Raw genomic sequence first — 14,866 nt, forward strand, 5'->3', positions numbered from 1 at the left:
TTACCAACTGGTACACAGAGCTTTAAACAACGTCTTGGATCATGCTTATGTATGTGATTCCATCTTCAGTTACAGATTTTTCATAGTTCCATAGTTTGCTTATTTCAGTCCCGCAATGAGTAGCATTCCTCACAGGGTGGCAGCAAATCATTTGAAATCATATACAGTTATGTGATGTGGTTGTTGTTGTTTTGTTTTGCAATCTTCAGTTTCTATTTCATTTCAGTAACTTCACTGTTTAATAAGCTCGGTTAGTGTTTCCTTTAGTTTTGAATAATCCATTCTACGAGTTATCTTTTTATCCCCATCTCATGAATTATCCATACTTATTGCTGAAACATTAGAAACTATAAATAAGGCAAAAAAGATAGTCACTGCTAATACCTTTATGCATATCCTTTCAGATTTTTGTATACATATACCTATATAAATAGCACATACATGTTTTTATAAAAAATGAGATAATGCACCTAATAGTTTATGAATTTTTTTTTCATTTAAAAATATATCCTGAACTCCTCTTCAGGTTGGTAAGTATATTTCAACACCATCGTTTCTATTTTGGGTAATTTACATATTAACAATTCCTTATTGAACATTTAGGTTACTCCATTTTTTTTTTATAATGAAAAACCACACTTCACGGAATGTACAAAAACATCAAAAACATAAGACTAACTGATTTTCAAACAAGATACTAGTTATATTTTCAAATAATACGCTCAGTATATTTTCCTTCAACTTTTAGGTGACATACCTTTAAGCAATGGATCCAACTGTTAGCCTGAAAAAAAGTATAATTAAGACTCAGTTTTCCTTGTGTTTGCAGATTTTTTTGGACAATCTTTAGTATATTTTTACAATCACTTGTTGTCTAGTATGGGTGTCCTTGAATAGGTATTTAGAATATTTAGAATCTTAAAAATTGAGGGGTGCCTGGTGGCTCAGTCGGTTGACCATCCAACTTCGGCTCAGTTCATGATCTCACAGTTCATGAGTTCAAGCCCCGCATCAGGCTCTGTGCTGACAGCTCAGAGCCTGGACCCTGCTTCAGATTCTGTGTCTCCCTCTCTCTCTGCTCCTCCCCTGCTCACACTCTGTCTCTCTCTCAAAAATAAATAAAGATAAAAATTTTTTAAAAAAGAATTGGAAAGTAATTCAGAAGAAAAAAGTGTGGCTTCCAGACCCGAAGTAAAAGATATCATTTGGAAAGTGATACATTTGGTCAGAACCACCATCAGCCATTTCCTTGTGGTTTTCAGCTTTGGTGTTATGTTTAAATAGGCTCTCCTGGGCACCTGGGTGGCTCAGTCAGTTAAGCCTCTGACTCATTTTCAGTTCAGGTCATGGTCTCTTGGTTTGTGAGTTCAAGCCCCGCAGTGGGCTCCGCGCTGGCAGTGCAGAGCCTGCTTGGGATTCTCTCTCTCTCTTCTCTCTCTCTGCCCCTCCCTGGCTTGTGTGCTCTGTCTCTCTCTCTCCCTCAAAAATAAAAAATAAAAATAAAAATAAAAAATTGGCCCTCCTCACCCTAAAATTATACAAGTAGTTAATAATTGTTTATAGTTTCATCTTTTTAAAAAATACAAACATTAAATTCAATAGGAATTTTGTAATATATGCTTATGATATGAGGTAGGGAATCTGATTTTTCCCACACTGACAAACTAGTTCACTTAACATCATTTATTGAACAATCTGTTAATTCCTGAATTTGACTAGGACTTATTCAAATGAAAGTTTACCTTCAAAGATGTCATCTTAGGTTACCCACTTCATTCAAGTGTCCATTCACAAACCTTTCGCCAGACCTTTGTATACATTCACAAACTGTCACTGAACAAACTTTCATTGAACAATATTATGAGTCAATACTGTCGGTCCCTAAGGGTACAGGTAATAAAGACACAGTGTCTGCCTTCAAGGAGCTCAGCGACTAGTCAGGGAGAGGGGCAAAGGAACCCAGTAAAACAACTTGGTGGATTGAGGTGATATTGGTACTTCCAAAGGACAGCTAAATAGAAGGGAACTAAACAGATGGCTGGAGAGGAGTAGGAGGTGGGGTCAGTAAAGAAGACTTTTGGAAGGAGGTGATCTCGAGCTTAGTAGTAAAAGGAGAATCTTCTGAGCAGAGGTAATGGCATGTGCAAATGCACGGAGGCTTCTAGGAACCGCACATCGTTCTTCACGACTGGAGCCCAAGCTGTGGGAGGATGAGTGGGTGTGAAAGGCCAGTAACAAAAATAAGCCATCAAAGGCCAGATGAAAGGGGAGGTTTTTTTGATGCTAAGTATTTGTTCAGAGCCAATATAATGAGCAACGTGGAAAAGCAATCAATTATTACTTTATAACTGTGCTCCCAAAGAAGAGATTGAAACATGTCCCTTGCAATGACAGCATTATTAAGTTCCGAGAGAACCACTTTGAAAGCGGCAATATTCATTTGAAAATATACTTCAGTACGTGTGTTAAGATCATTCATGTTACTTTGTCATACTTCATCTATCAAAACAAAAGCACTTAGCCAAAATAGGCTTGCAGAGTGCTGAGTCTATACCTGCTTCTCGCCCTCACTGCAACCTGGGATCAGAGAGGTAGGATGTGAGATGACGAAGAAGACATTTCAGACAATGCTAGGAAAATGCTTGTGTAAATTCAAATTTCAGAAGGCAGAATGTACATTAAACAAAACTCTTGAACAATACTGCCCTCCCCACTGTATAATTTTATAGGCAGATTGTTATTCTTGCTTATGAGCGTATAAACAGTGATGTTCGGCAGCTCACTCATAATTTTTGAAAAAAATGTGAAGTCTCCTTTTCACGTGGGCTGAAGATGTCTTTGCTGGTTGAGCTTGAGGGTAAAACTGGATACAATTATGTATTCATTTAATTATTCATAACTTGAGACTGCGATGCAAGTATATATATTTTTTTCACTTATTCACTTTATAAAATTCTAAACTAAACCCAGCAGCAGTTTTGTCTTTGGCATGGTGACAAGTTTCTTTTTGACAATGAACCAGTAAAAGAAATAATTCCAGAGAGAATTGATGCTTCCCTATTTCTGAAAATGAAATCGGACGGCACACATATATTACACATCACTGTTGCGAGATGTTTCCACATTTCACAGAGCCCAGCACATGTTTTTAAGAAATGTTTCCATATGCAGAATTAGACTATGGCCATTTAGGAGGAAAACGAGGTTAATTTGCCAGAGAATTTTAGTCCACAGGACTTTAAGTATTCATCTCATTCAGGGAAATAGGTTATGGATTGAAGTCATGTGAGAGCAAGAGCTCAGATCTGGAGTAAGTCATGTTTGTTGAAGATGAGACAGGATATGCATTTCATTCAACGTACGTAAGAAAAGTCTAGTGCTACTTTCGAATGCTCATCAAAACTAATACTGTGAACAAATCTTAGAGTCCACATTCAAGTCCTCTGTGAAACTGTTTCTGCAAGGTCATGAAAGAAATAACAAATAGGAGTTTACAGGTATCTGAGGATATACATTTTCTGATCTAAAAGAACAAAATCTGGACAAATCATAGCAACAACTAAACTGGACATCATGGTTGACATTTGGAAAGAATGTCACCTACCCTGAACAGGGGTCATTACGAAAAACCACTCCCCTTATTAATTAATGCTCTTGCAAAAGTACTGAGACATGGTATCCCCGTGCTTGGTTTATTACTAAAGTAAAGAGTAGCTTTGAAGAGAGCAGGAGATTTGACTCTTCTTTGTCTCAGTGTGGCATCTATATTTGGAAACATGCAAATAAGTGATAGCTTCCAATTAGAAAAAAGCAGTTTGATTGACTGACTGATGATGATGATGATTTTTACCAGTGATAATACTTTTCCAATTCTTCCTGGGCTGGGTAAATAAAAGTGAGAATTTTCTAAGGTCATCCAGACTAATACCAAATTAGATATAACACTGTCATTCGCCAATGCGTTTATCATTTATTCTGCATCTTTAGAGTCAAAATGCAGTCTTATTTGCTTTAACAAAACAAGTGTATTTCAAAATGCACAAAGCATCGTTGGGCCAATTGGGAATTACATGCTACTTAACAAAGCAAAGTGCTAACATGGCTCTATGTAAGGCAAATGCACTTTTATTTAATTTCATACAAATATAAACATTAAAAGGTGATATCATCTAGTTCACTATTGCAATAGGCTGTATGTCCTACAAATGTATTTCCAAAAATACTTCACTTCCTAAGAGTAACTACCTCAACTGAGAGAATCTAGATCATTATGTATATTTTAAAACAGTGCAGGTAAAATGTACTAACTCAATTCTTTTTAATGAATGTCAGTACAATGAGGAGAAAATATTAATATTGTAACATTATTTTTCATTTACATGGTTTCCTTAGGATACTTAAAGCAATACTTTTTTTCCCTATATAATTGCTAAAGCACCAAACAGTACTCACTGAGAAAAAGTAGGACACTTTCCAGTTTCAGGTATGTATATTTGGAATGGGGAGACATGAAAGACAGAAGGTTACCATGAATTATCAGCTTTAAAAGATCCTTAGTCTCTACAATTCTAGATTTTTTTGGAATGGAATACTAATTTTTCAGCAGGTGTGGGGCTGAATGTGAGGGGCTTTTCCTATACATAGATGGGAGATGCTATTCCATTAGACAATGCCCTTACTCAAGCACTATTTACAAAAATTGTATCTAGTAATCTTGGTGTGCAGTTTGGGATATGAGAGAGTGTGGGGCGAATTTAAATCAATAAGATGACTAATGCCTGAAATTACATTATTAGTCTTTCTTAATTAGCTTATGACACTGATTCATGTTAAAATGCAATTATTTTTCATAGAGGGTTTAACACATAAACTTTACGTTAAAATGGAAGGCCAGGGACTGGACGGGGATTAGGAGAGGCATTCTAGTCCTTACTCTGCTACGGTCTCTGTGACCTTGGGAAAGTTCTCTGTCTTCTGCAGATCTTCAATTTCCTTGTAAGCAACTAATGGGGTATCCAAGACTCATTTTGCCTCATTTTTATTATTTTGCTGAAGGCCGAGCTTATCGTTTCCTTAAATTTTAGAAATTCACTCAAATGTTATATGGGTGCTTAAGTACAAATACCTGAAAATTACACACCTTCATATTATTGTCTGCCTTAGAAAAAATTGGCATTAAAAAACCCCAATCCAAGTGCATGCATAAAACCCATTCCAGATAATAGGAAAGACACTTTAAAGAATCTGAATATTTACCAGGGATATTGGTATTTACAGTTTGCAGGTTTGCACAATACAGTAGATAAAGCCCTGAACTCAGAGTAAGCAGATTTCTTTTAAAATTCCAGCCAGACCATTGAAGATCTCCCCCACACTCCATATGCAGTATGTATCCTCTAAGACTAGGAAACAGGCAACGGCAAATGAAGAAAAAGACGGTAGTGTCAGGGAGTCTCAGGCACTGACTTGAAGTGATCACTTTTGTTTAAGGACCATTCTGACAATAAGGAGTTCCTTCAAAGTTTAGTTTATGAGACTGCCTCTTACAATAGTTTTTGCTTTCGTTCTTTAAAGAAATTTTTTTAATGCTTATTTTTTGAGAGAGGGAGAGACAGCATGAGCAGAGAGGGGACAGAGAGAGAGGGAGACACAGAATCTGAAGCACGCTCCAGGCTCCGGGTTGTCAGTACAGAGCCCGCCATGGGGCTCGAACCCACGAACTGCGAGATCATGACCTGAGCCAAAGTGGGTCACTGAACTGACTGAGCCACACGGTCAGTTCTTTAGTCCTTTATCTGACGTGAAGGGACAGAGGACACATGCTGAAATGAAATCACTTGAAACCTGTCCCTCTTTTTCATTTTAATAATTCCTTTTGTGATTTGACTATTAAAAAAGACATTCTCTAGCAGGCCAATTTCTTGGCACAGCTATATATTTTTTAAAGTATTAATAGGAATGTATATAGTTTTCGGTTCTTAGAGTATATTTTCTAAAGGTGTCCCGGGAGCCTTGGAAATAAGGGGTCTTTTTGTTAAATTAGTAAATCTAGCAAAAAAAAAAAAAAAAAACAAAAATCTCATTTCAATTTATTTCAGAACAAAAAGTCACAGGTCGTGGTCTTCACTGCCCACCTTCCCCCACATCCTCATAAATTGATTAATTTTTGATCTAGGAAAGAATATTTCATTTTTATCTTCATTTAATTTTAATAGTCAAGGAGTAGTCTATAGAGATTGAATAAATTTAATCCTTCTGCAATTAGTGTCAAATGAATTCTTCCTGGATGTGGATAACTAAAGAAATACAGACCCTCCCACACACTGACAGAAACCTTTATCAGGTTTAATGTTTCATGTCAATGATCCTACTTGAAAGGAAGCTTGTCTTGTTTTCTCTCCTCCCTTTCTGTCCTCGTTAATTGTTTGTTTTTAAACCTAAACTTTCTCTCAGCTTCTCTGAGAACTGTAGTCTTCACTGGATCAACCACATGATCCCACAAGGATAACATTCTGCCCCTGACTTGTCTCTTTGGGGTAGAGGAATTAAATTTTTCCCCTAATCCATTTTACAACCACATAACTTCTGTGGGATGCTCCAGTGAGGATGATAGGGTCAGACCTCACGAGAAAGGTCTGGATATGTTCTGTGCGCAGCAAGCGGATAGGATTATTGTAAGTAACCAGTGGCTGCACACGACACGATCCATTTGGATCATCTCAGATTTGTCACCCAGAGGTGCCTTTTCCGAGCAGGAATGTTGTCCTTCCAATGGGGGAAGCCCAGACACAAAAAGCCACCAAGCACATCAGCATCCAAAACATCTTAAATACCCTTTCTTCTTTCTTGCCTTTAAAATCAACATTTGAGTTTATAGGATTGACATCTATATAGGTTTTATAATTAACCATCTTAATACATGAAGAATGTAACAATCTAATACACCTCCTTTAATTTCTAGTAGAGTTATAAAAGCATACGGGCTATTACTAAACATGACTCATCAGGATTTTTTTAAAAAGATAATTTAGTTATCTCTTGTCAAGTCACTATTTAATGTTACTTTCTATATTTGCTGTGATAAGCATTAAAATCTGTATATTGGTTGATAAATCATTGTTTAGGAGTGTCTAAAGGGTTCAGTAAATTGTATGAAATTGCCATAGTGTAATAAATGGTTATTTGATAATGAATGAAATTGTTTGAAAATACTGTTAAAATGTCAAGTTTAAACATATAGATCATCACTCAAAAGGAAGGCAAACATGGAAACCACAGTGACATCATAAATATACGGCAATAAACACATTTATTTATATCGGGCAAGTTGTAGGTACTTTGTATAAATGTGTACAAATTGATATATGAAGTTAATTTCAATCTGTAAAAGTAATTGCATTGGTTTAACTTATTTAACTCTCCTTACAATAATATTTATTGCAGAAAAAGAAGGTAAAGAAATAAATGATGATAAATAGATAAAATACATAGGAAATGGGAATTGTTTTACAACTTAATTACACTGTCACATAAAATTATCACAGAAATACACCAACCAGACAGCAGAAATACATTAAAACTCTATTATCCAATGCAGAGAACAGTTTTTTGTTGGCCTTTATTTCATTTGCACATTTAAAATAATTTTTATTTTTTTCTACCAGCATAAAATGCAAAATAATGTTGAAAGCAAAAAGAGTAAGTCAGGAACAAAATTTTTCTAAAAGAAATGTTCTGTTTTATAAAATACTGTGGAAAATTGACATAAGATCTAAGAAAAGTGGAGCAAAAGCATTCCCAATTCCCCACAATAGCTCTAGTGAAGAAATGTAAATTCGGGAACTCAGTAGAAAATGAAACTAATTGATTTGTTTTTAAAGATTTTAGTTTTTAATTTTTTAAAGTAATCTCTACCTGCACTGCGGGGCTCAAACTCACCACCCAATGATGGAAGAGTCACAGCCCTACCGAGTGAGCCAGCCAGGTGCCCCATTAGCTAATGGCTTGGTGAGACTGGTGCAGAAATCATAAGATGAGCACATAATTTAGTAGCTGTACATCTTTTTTTTTTTTTTCCAACGTTTATTTATTTTGGGGACAGAGAGAGACAGAGCATGAACGGGGGAGGGGCAGAGAGAGAGGGAGACACAGAATCGGAAACAGGCTCCAGGCTCTGAGCCATCAGCCCAGAGCCCGACGCGGGGCTCGAACTCACGGACCGCGAGATCGTGACCTGGCTGAAGTCGGACGCTTAACCGACTGCGCCACCCAGGCGCCCCAGTAGCTGTACATCTTTAATGGCAAAACATTTCATTCTGGGCTAAGTAAATATTTATGGCAAAGATTCACTGGTTTTTAAAAGTCAACTCAAATTCCCTAATACTTAGTAGGGATGTGCTAGATACTGGGGGTGTTACTTTGGCTTTGTCCAGGAAAGGCTGATCGTCTAATAGGGGAGATGAGACATGTCCAGAAGAAATAAGGCATATTTGTTGATCTGTATGTATGCTTACTTTGCTGTTAGTTTCTCAACCATAAATTGGGACCAGAGTATAGTGTCACAAAACTTTCCAGTGAAATTCTTAAAATTTGGTATCGATCGCCATCTTTGATATCTAATCCTAAAAATTCTGCAACACATTTCATATCTACTCTTGTAACATATTTAGGTTATTAGGGCAAAAATAATTTCATTTATTCTATGGAAATTTTAAATTTATAATGAAAAGTACACAGTTTAGTTTGGGAAAAGTGAACATGATAATTAAACTAGTCAAAGAGAAACAGTCATTGAAGGGTTGGATGAGAATTAAAAATAATTACGAGAGTGAAAAGCTTAAAGGTTTAATGCACTTAGTAACAGAAAGTGATTCAAAAGCATATCATGCAATTTCTTTATGAGGGTCAAATATTTAACCATGGATAATAAACTAACTTTTTAGATGATATTTAGTTTTCATGAAACAAAGCCATATTTCTTTCTCAAATCTCATTTTTCTCAATATCCATTCAAATAGAAGGCAAATGTGTGGGTCTTTCACAGTCTGGAGGTTAAATAGGACCCTGTAAACACAATGCTTGGATCATAACAAATTGAATTTATTCTTCCAATTTGTTATAAAATGCCAAATGGGGAAGCATAAATAATGAAGGACCAATTGACCAGACAAGGCTTATCTGAAATTATGCCCTTCCCTAAATTTGAAAAAAAATCTCTGATAAATTCCTAATCACTGGTGTTTGAAACATCTCTAATACTATAGGTCTTACAGAGCCATTTTACAGTTTTGTCTGTTGATATGCATATGTACATATCTTCATTTTATATACATTTATGTATGTGTTCTGTTACATGTACATTTCCAGTGGGCAAATTTTTTTCCTAATAAGGAGAGGAAATTATGGAAATACAGTTGTAACAGCAGTCAAATTGTTTCAAAATTTTTAAATGATAAAATAAGAATAGCCCAGGGGCGCCTGGGTGGCTCAGTCGGTTGAGTGGCCAACATGGGCTCAGGTCATGATCTCGCGATCCGTGAGTTTGAGCCCCGCGTCGGGCTCTGTGCTGACAGCTTGGAGCCTGGAGCCTGTTTCGGATTCTGTGTCTCCCTCTCTCGGACCCTCCCCCGTTCATGCTCTGTCTCTCTCTGTCTCAAAAATAAATAAATGTAAAAAAAAAAAAATTAAAAAAAAATAAGAATAGCCCATTTTTAGTATGCTAAAAATCTCGTATTCCATTTTTATTGCTGTGAAAAGACTATTTTTAATAAGTCAAATTTAATGATGAGAAAAATGTCAACGTAATTCTTATCAGAGAGAGCTAGATCTGATTGTTCTTAGTGGCATGATATATGGTAATTAAAGAGTATTCTAAATCTTAAGGGTTTCTAGGCTCATTTTGACTTCAACTGGTGAATTCATTTATAAAAGAAAAGAAGTAGACATTGAAATAGGTAAAATACAATAATAAAAGTAATTCAAACATGACAGTTGAAAATGGAGGTGTTTAAAAGGAAAATTTAGAGTATCAGATATTGATGAGAGTACAATCATAAAATGTTATTCCTAGAACGATTTTCATCTTCCTATAAATTAAATAAATTGACTCACTTCTGAATGTTAGAGTCTTCAAAATGATATGTATATACTGAAAGTATGATCTTTTTTATTGGCTATTGCTACAGAAAGGGTCATAAGTAATGCCAGCCATTAGTAGAATTTAGAAGATATCATTTATTATACTTCAGAATGGCCTGTTATAGACAATCGTTATTTAAGAAAATATTGACCATGGGATGTAGTTAATTTTTAACATATTGGAAATATTGTTAATTTTAAATTCAAGTTCCTCTATTCTCAGAGGGAGCAGTGTGTAATCTTTTAAAAAAACTTATATCCGTCTTAAGACAAAACTCAAGAAAGACAACCAACGTAGCCAAACAGAAATGCCTGCCTCTCTCTGAACATATTAGATGCTATCGCACTGAAATAGAACTCTTTTGCTTTCATTATTTTTTAAAAGATTTTATTTTTAGGTAGTCTCTACACTCAACCTGAAGCTCATACTCACCACCCTGAGATCCAGAGTCACATGCTCTACTGACCGAGCCAGCCAGGTGCCGCTGCTTTCATTTCTAACATCCTCTTAGCATTAGTGCTTTTGCTGATGCTGTTGTTCCTTCCTGCCCTACCATGACACCTATTTCTCATTTGACATGCTTTCCTCCACCACGTCATTTGGGTGCCTGGAGAAATTTTGTGTGTTTGCGTATGACATTTTAAGAAGAGAATAGGGTAAATCCTTCTTTTCTTTAAGATTAGAGATGGGCCTTAGAATAATCCACGCGCTCTGTTTATACAGAAACGACATTCAAGTCAGGTCAAATAAAAACGGGAAATTCCCAGTTGGGTCCACGTTTACACCAGTAGAAGTATGAATATGGGAAGTGCCGCCTGGGCCTTCCTGAGACTTGACCTGCCATAGATGCCTGTGAATGCCTATGGGTAGAGACCTAAGATATGGACAGTGGGGATAACACTGCCCATGGGCCTGTGTTTGGAGTGGTTCTAAACGTTTTCAGAGTTCAAGCAGCTGTTGCTATATGGCACCAAGGAGAGGAGAAGAGCGAGGAATGCTACCAGTTGGTGCTAAAAACAGACTGGAAGCCCTGGTCCACATTTGCAGAAATACACCGCCTGGACTTGGCAGGCCCTCCTTGTTTTCAGACCTCTTTCTCTTCTTGAACATGGGCGGCTGAAATATTTTCTTCCCTTCTTTTCCTCTTTAGTACAACAATTGTTGTTTTGGTCAGATTTTTATGCACAAATAAGTTATTTTACTTAATACATATATACTTCTTGCTGAAGTTGGGGGGTAGGAGTTCAGAGAAGGACGATAATACATCCTGTGCTTTGCCCCCAGCCTTAAAAAGCTCTAAAGATCTGGACAGGGGCCTATTTCACTAGACAGATAATGAAGCTACTATGGAGTGCTTGTTGGTGTACGTATAATTTTTGTTTTCTTTTTTTCCTTAAGCCAGACTTATCAAGTATAATTTACATATGTTAAATTTCACCCCATTTAGATGTATAGTTCTATGAATTTTGAAAAATGTATATAGACTTGTAACCACCTTCACAGAAAAGATACAGAATATTTGTATTATCCCGAGAAGTTCCCTTTTACCGGCCCTTACCGTAGCTGTTGGCCTTAACCCAGCACTGATTTATTCCTTGTCCCTAGAGTTTTGACACTTGAGAATGTCATATAAGTGGGGTCATAGAGTATGTAGTTTTAGTTTGGCTTGTTTCTCTTAGCATGATGCTTTTTGAGATTTATCCGTGTTGTTGCATAGACCCGTAGTTGGTTCTGTTTTATTGCTGAGTAGTATTCCATTGTATAGATATACTATAATTTATCCTTCAATTGATGGATACTGGAGTTGTTTATACTTTTTGATGATTTTGAATAAAGCTGCTAGAACCATTTAAGTACAGGGCTTTGTGTGTATATGTCTTTATTTGGGGGGGGGGGGCTAAATACCCAAGACTGGTTTCTGGGTTGTAAGGTAAGTCTATTTTTTTTTAATGTTTTTATTTATTTTTGAGACAGAGAGAGACAGAGCGCGAGTGGGGGAGGGGCAGAGAGAGAGGGAGACACAGAATCTGAAACAGGCTCCAGGCTCTGAGCTGTCAGCACAGAGCCCAACGCGGCGCTCGAACTCACAGACCGTGAGCTCATGACCGGAGCTGAAGTCGGACGCTCAACCGACTGAGCCACCCAGGCGCCCTGATAAGTCTATTTTTAACTTTATAAGAAACTGACAAACTGTTGTCCAAAGTAGCTATCTTGTTTTTCATTCCACCTGCAATGCATGTCAGTTACAGTGGCTCTTCCTTCTTCTTGGCACTTGACATTGTCAGTTTGTTCTGATTTGAGCCAGTCTAACAGTTAGTGAAGTGCCTTGTAATTTAATTACATCATTTCATGTCTATAACATTTGATCCCACGGTTCAATTCCGTGAAGTTTAAGTGATTCTTTCCACACGGAGTTTGTCTTTTAGTTGAGAACCTAATACAAACATACACAAAATCCAACGCAGTATTTCAACAATTGTCCAACTTAGTAGCAAGAAAGCTATCAGATGAAGTTCATGATTGATTTCCAGTGAGTTGTTCAGTTGACCACTGCTACAGCATTTAACTATCCCTGAATGGTTTTGTGGACACCAAGTCTAATGGATTCTTCCTTCACAATCTGTTACTAGTTTTTTGTTGTGGATTTTTTATTGTCGACACTTCAGGCCTTTATCATCTCATCATAGATTACTACAGCACTTTCTAACTGGTCTTGTGCCATCTAGATTCTTTCTACTATAATCAGACCTAAACACAGGCATTAAACTTCTCTACCTAAAATGGTATTCTGCTGTTGTGTAACAAATTACCACAAACTTAGCGGCTTAAAACAATGCTATTATTTGTCCACAGTTCTGTGGGGCAGAAGTCTAGACGCAGTGTTACTGGGCTCTGTGCTTAGTGTTCACAAAGCTTAAACCAAGGTGTTGGCCGAGCTGTTTTCTCATCTGGACCCGGGGCCCTCTTCTGAGCTTACGTGGCAGAGTTCAATTCATTGTAGTGGTAAGACTCGGGTTCCCATTTCTTACTGGCTGTCAACTGGGAGATACTCTCAGTTCCTCGAGCCCACTCTCATTCCTTGACAGGTGACCTTTTTATCTTCAAACACTGGGATAGAAGTTCTCCCTCTCATCAAATCCTTCTTATGCCTCAAATCTTTCTTTCTAAACAGAGCCTAATCCCATTTAAGGGCTTACCAGATTAGGTCATGTCCACCCAGGATAATTTTACTTTTCTTACAGCGAACCATTTCATAAAACATAACCTATTTATGATTGTCATGTCCCATCTATGCTCAAGCGTAGGAATTAGACAAGGTGTATACGGCAGGGAAGGCGAATATTAATAAAAGGCAATATTGGATCAGATCTAGGTCAAGAAATTATGTCTGTGTCCTTTCTCCTCCCCAGAGTCTCATTTCCCTATCAATTATATCCCTGGGCCAAAGGGTCCTTGAGCTTGAGTGGAGGAGCGCCACCCCAGTCACGGCTTCAAACAGTGAGAAGGGTTCTGGATCATTCTGGGTTGGGAGTGATAAAGTGACCCCTTGGCATTGATGGTGGAGGAATAATTTAATCTAGACCCAGCCAAAGCTTCTGTTTCTGAACATTCAGTGCCATGTGCTTGCCTGCATCAGTCTGTGCTCAGCACTTCCGGGGGGGGGGGGGGGCTCTTTTCTGTGTGATACCCCTCGTTTAATCTTGTTACCTTGGCAGTTAGCCTTGGCATCCGTAGCGCCCATGAGAAATCAAAGGATAATTCAGATTCATAACCAAAGTGTCATTTAGGGCATGTCTCTGTGCATAGAAAGTGAAATCAAATGTTGAGGCAATTATGAGAATTATTCAGGCAAAGACATTTCTTCTTCCCTTATATGGATATTTCATGAAAAATTTCTAGGCCTGTCATTAACTAGCTCATTACTTTAATTAACCACTTCATTATGTAAGTGTAGACACAGCCTCAAAATTATTTGTACTGTTTTTTCCTGTGTGTAAATAACAGCGGAGTAAAAAAATATTAATTTATGAATGTAATTGTGTAGGTGATCACTCCACATTTACTCAGCACTAGCAATTAGTGCATGCAAATCAGCTAAGACAAAAGTCTCTCTGATCCTATTCGGAATACAGGAAGAGTTAATTTGCAAGAATGCCTGTTTCTGGCCCATCTGATTCTCTAAAGTCACGTTCTTGCCTCTGAAAATCAGAAACTGACCACATTTGTTGTGTGCTTTCTGATCACTGTTAATGCCCTTGCAAACACAGGAAATAAAATGCTAACAAATCATCATCCATTACCTAATTATATTTACCTAGACAGATAAAGTTGGGGGGAGGGGGAAGAGTGGATCATATTTTTTTTTTTTAAAAAAGGCATTCTCATTTGGCAAACAAAGATGAAATTTATAGCTTAATTATTCCTCATAGTGCCATACATAGAGCCTTTTCTGTTAAACATATCCAAGTCCTGAGATTTTTCTCCCAAAGAGGTGTAAAATGTGTGTTGATTCCCAATTAAATCAGTTCCCCCTCCAGTGGGGATAGTGCTAATGGGATTTAAACGTTCTTGAGGCTTCACTAGGGCGCACATTAGGAAAAATCCTGACGTGGATGGAATATTGCTCCTTCAGCAACACAAATATCAACTAATAGAGAACTGTACAACTACCTCTGACATCCTGCGTTGTGGAAGCTGCTTGAATTAGTCATTTTCATTACAAATCAT

Source organism: Herpailurus yagouaroundi, unplaced genomic scaffold, assembly GCF_014898765.1.
Source record: "Herpailurus yagouaroundi ecotype Mexico unplaced genomic scaffold, PumYag 184, whole genome shotgun sequence".
Lineage (NCBI taxonomy): Eukaryota > Metazoa > Chordata > Mammalia > Carnivora > Felidae > Herpailurus > Herpailurus yagouaroundi.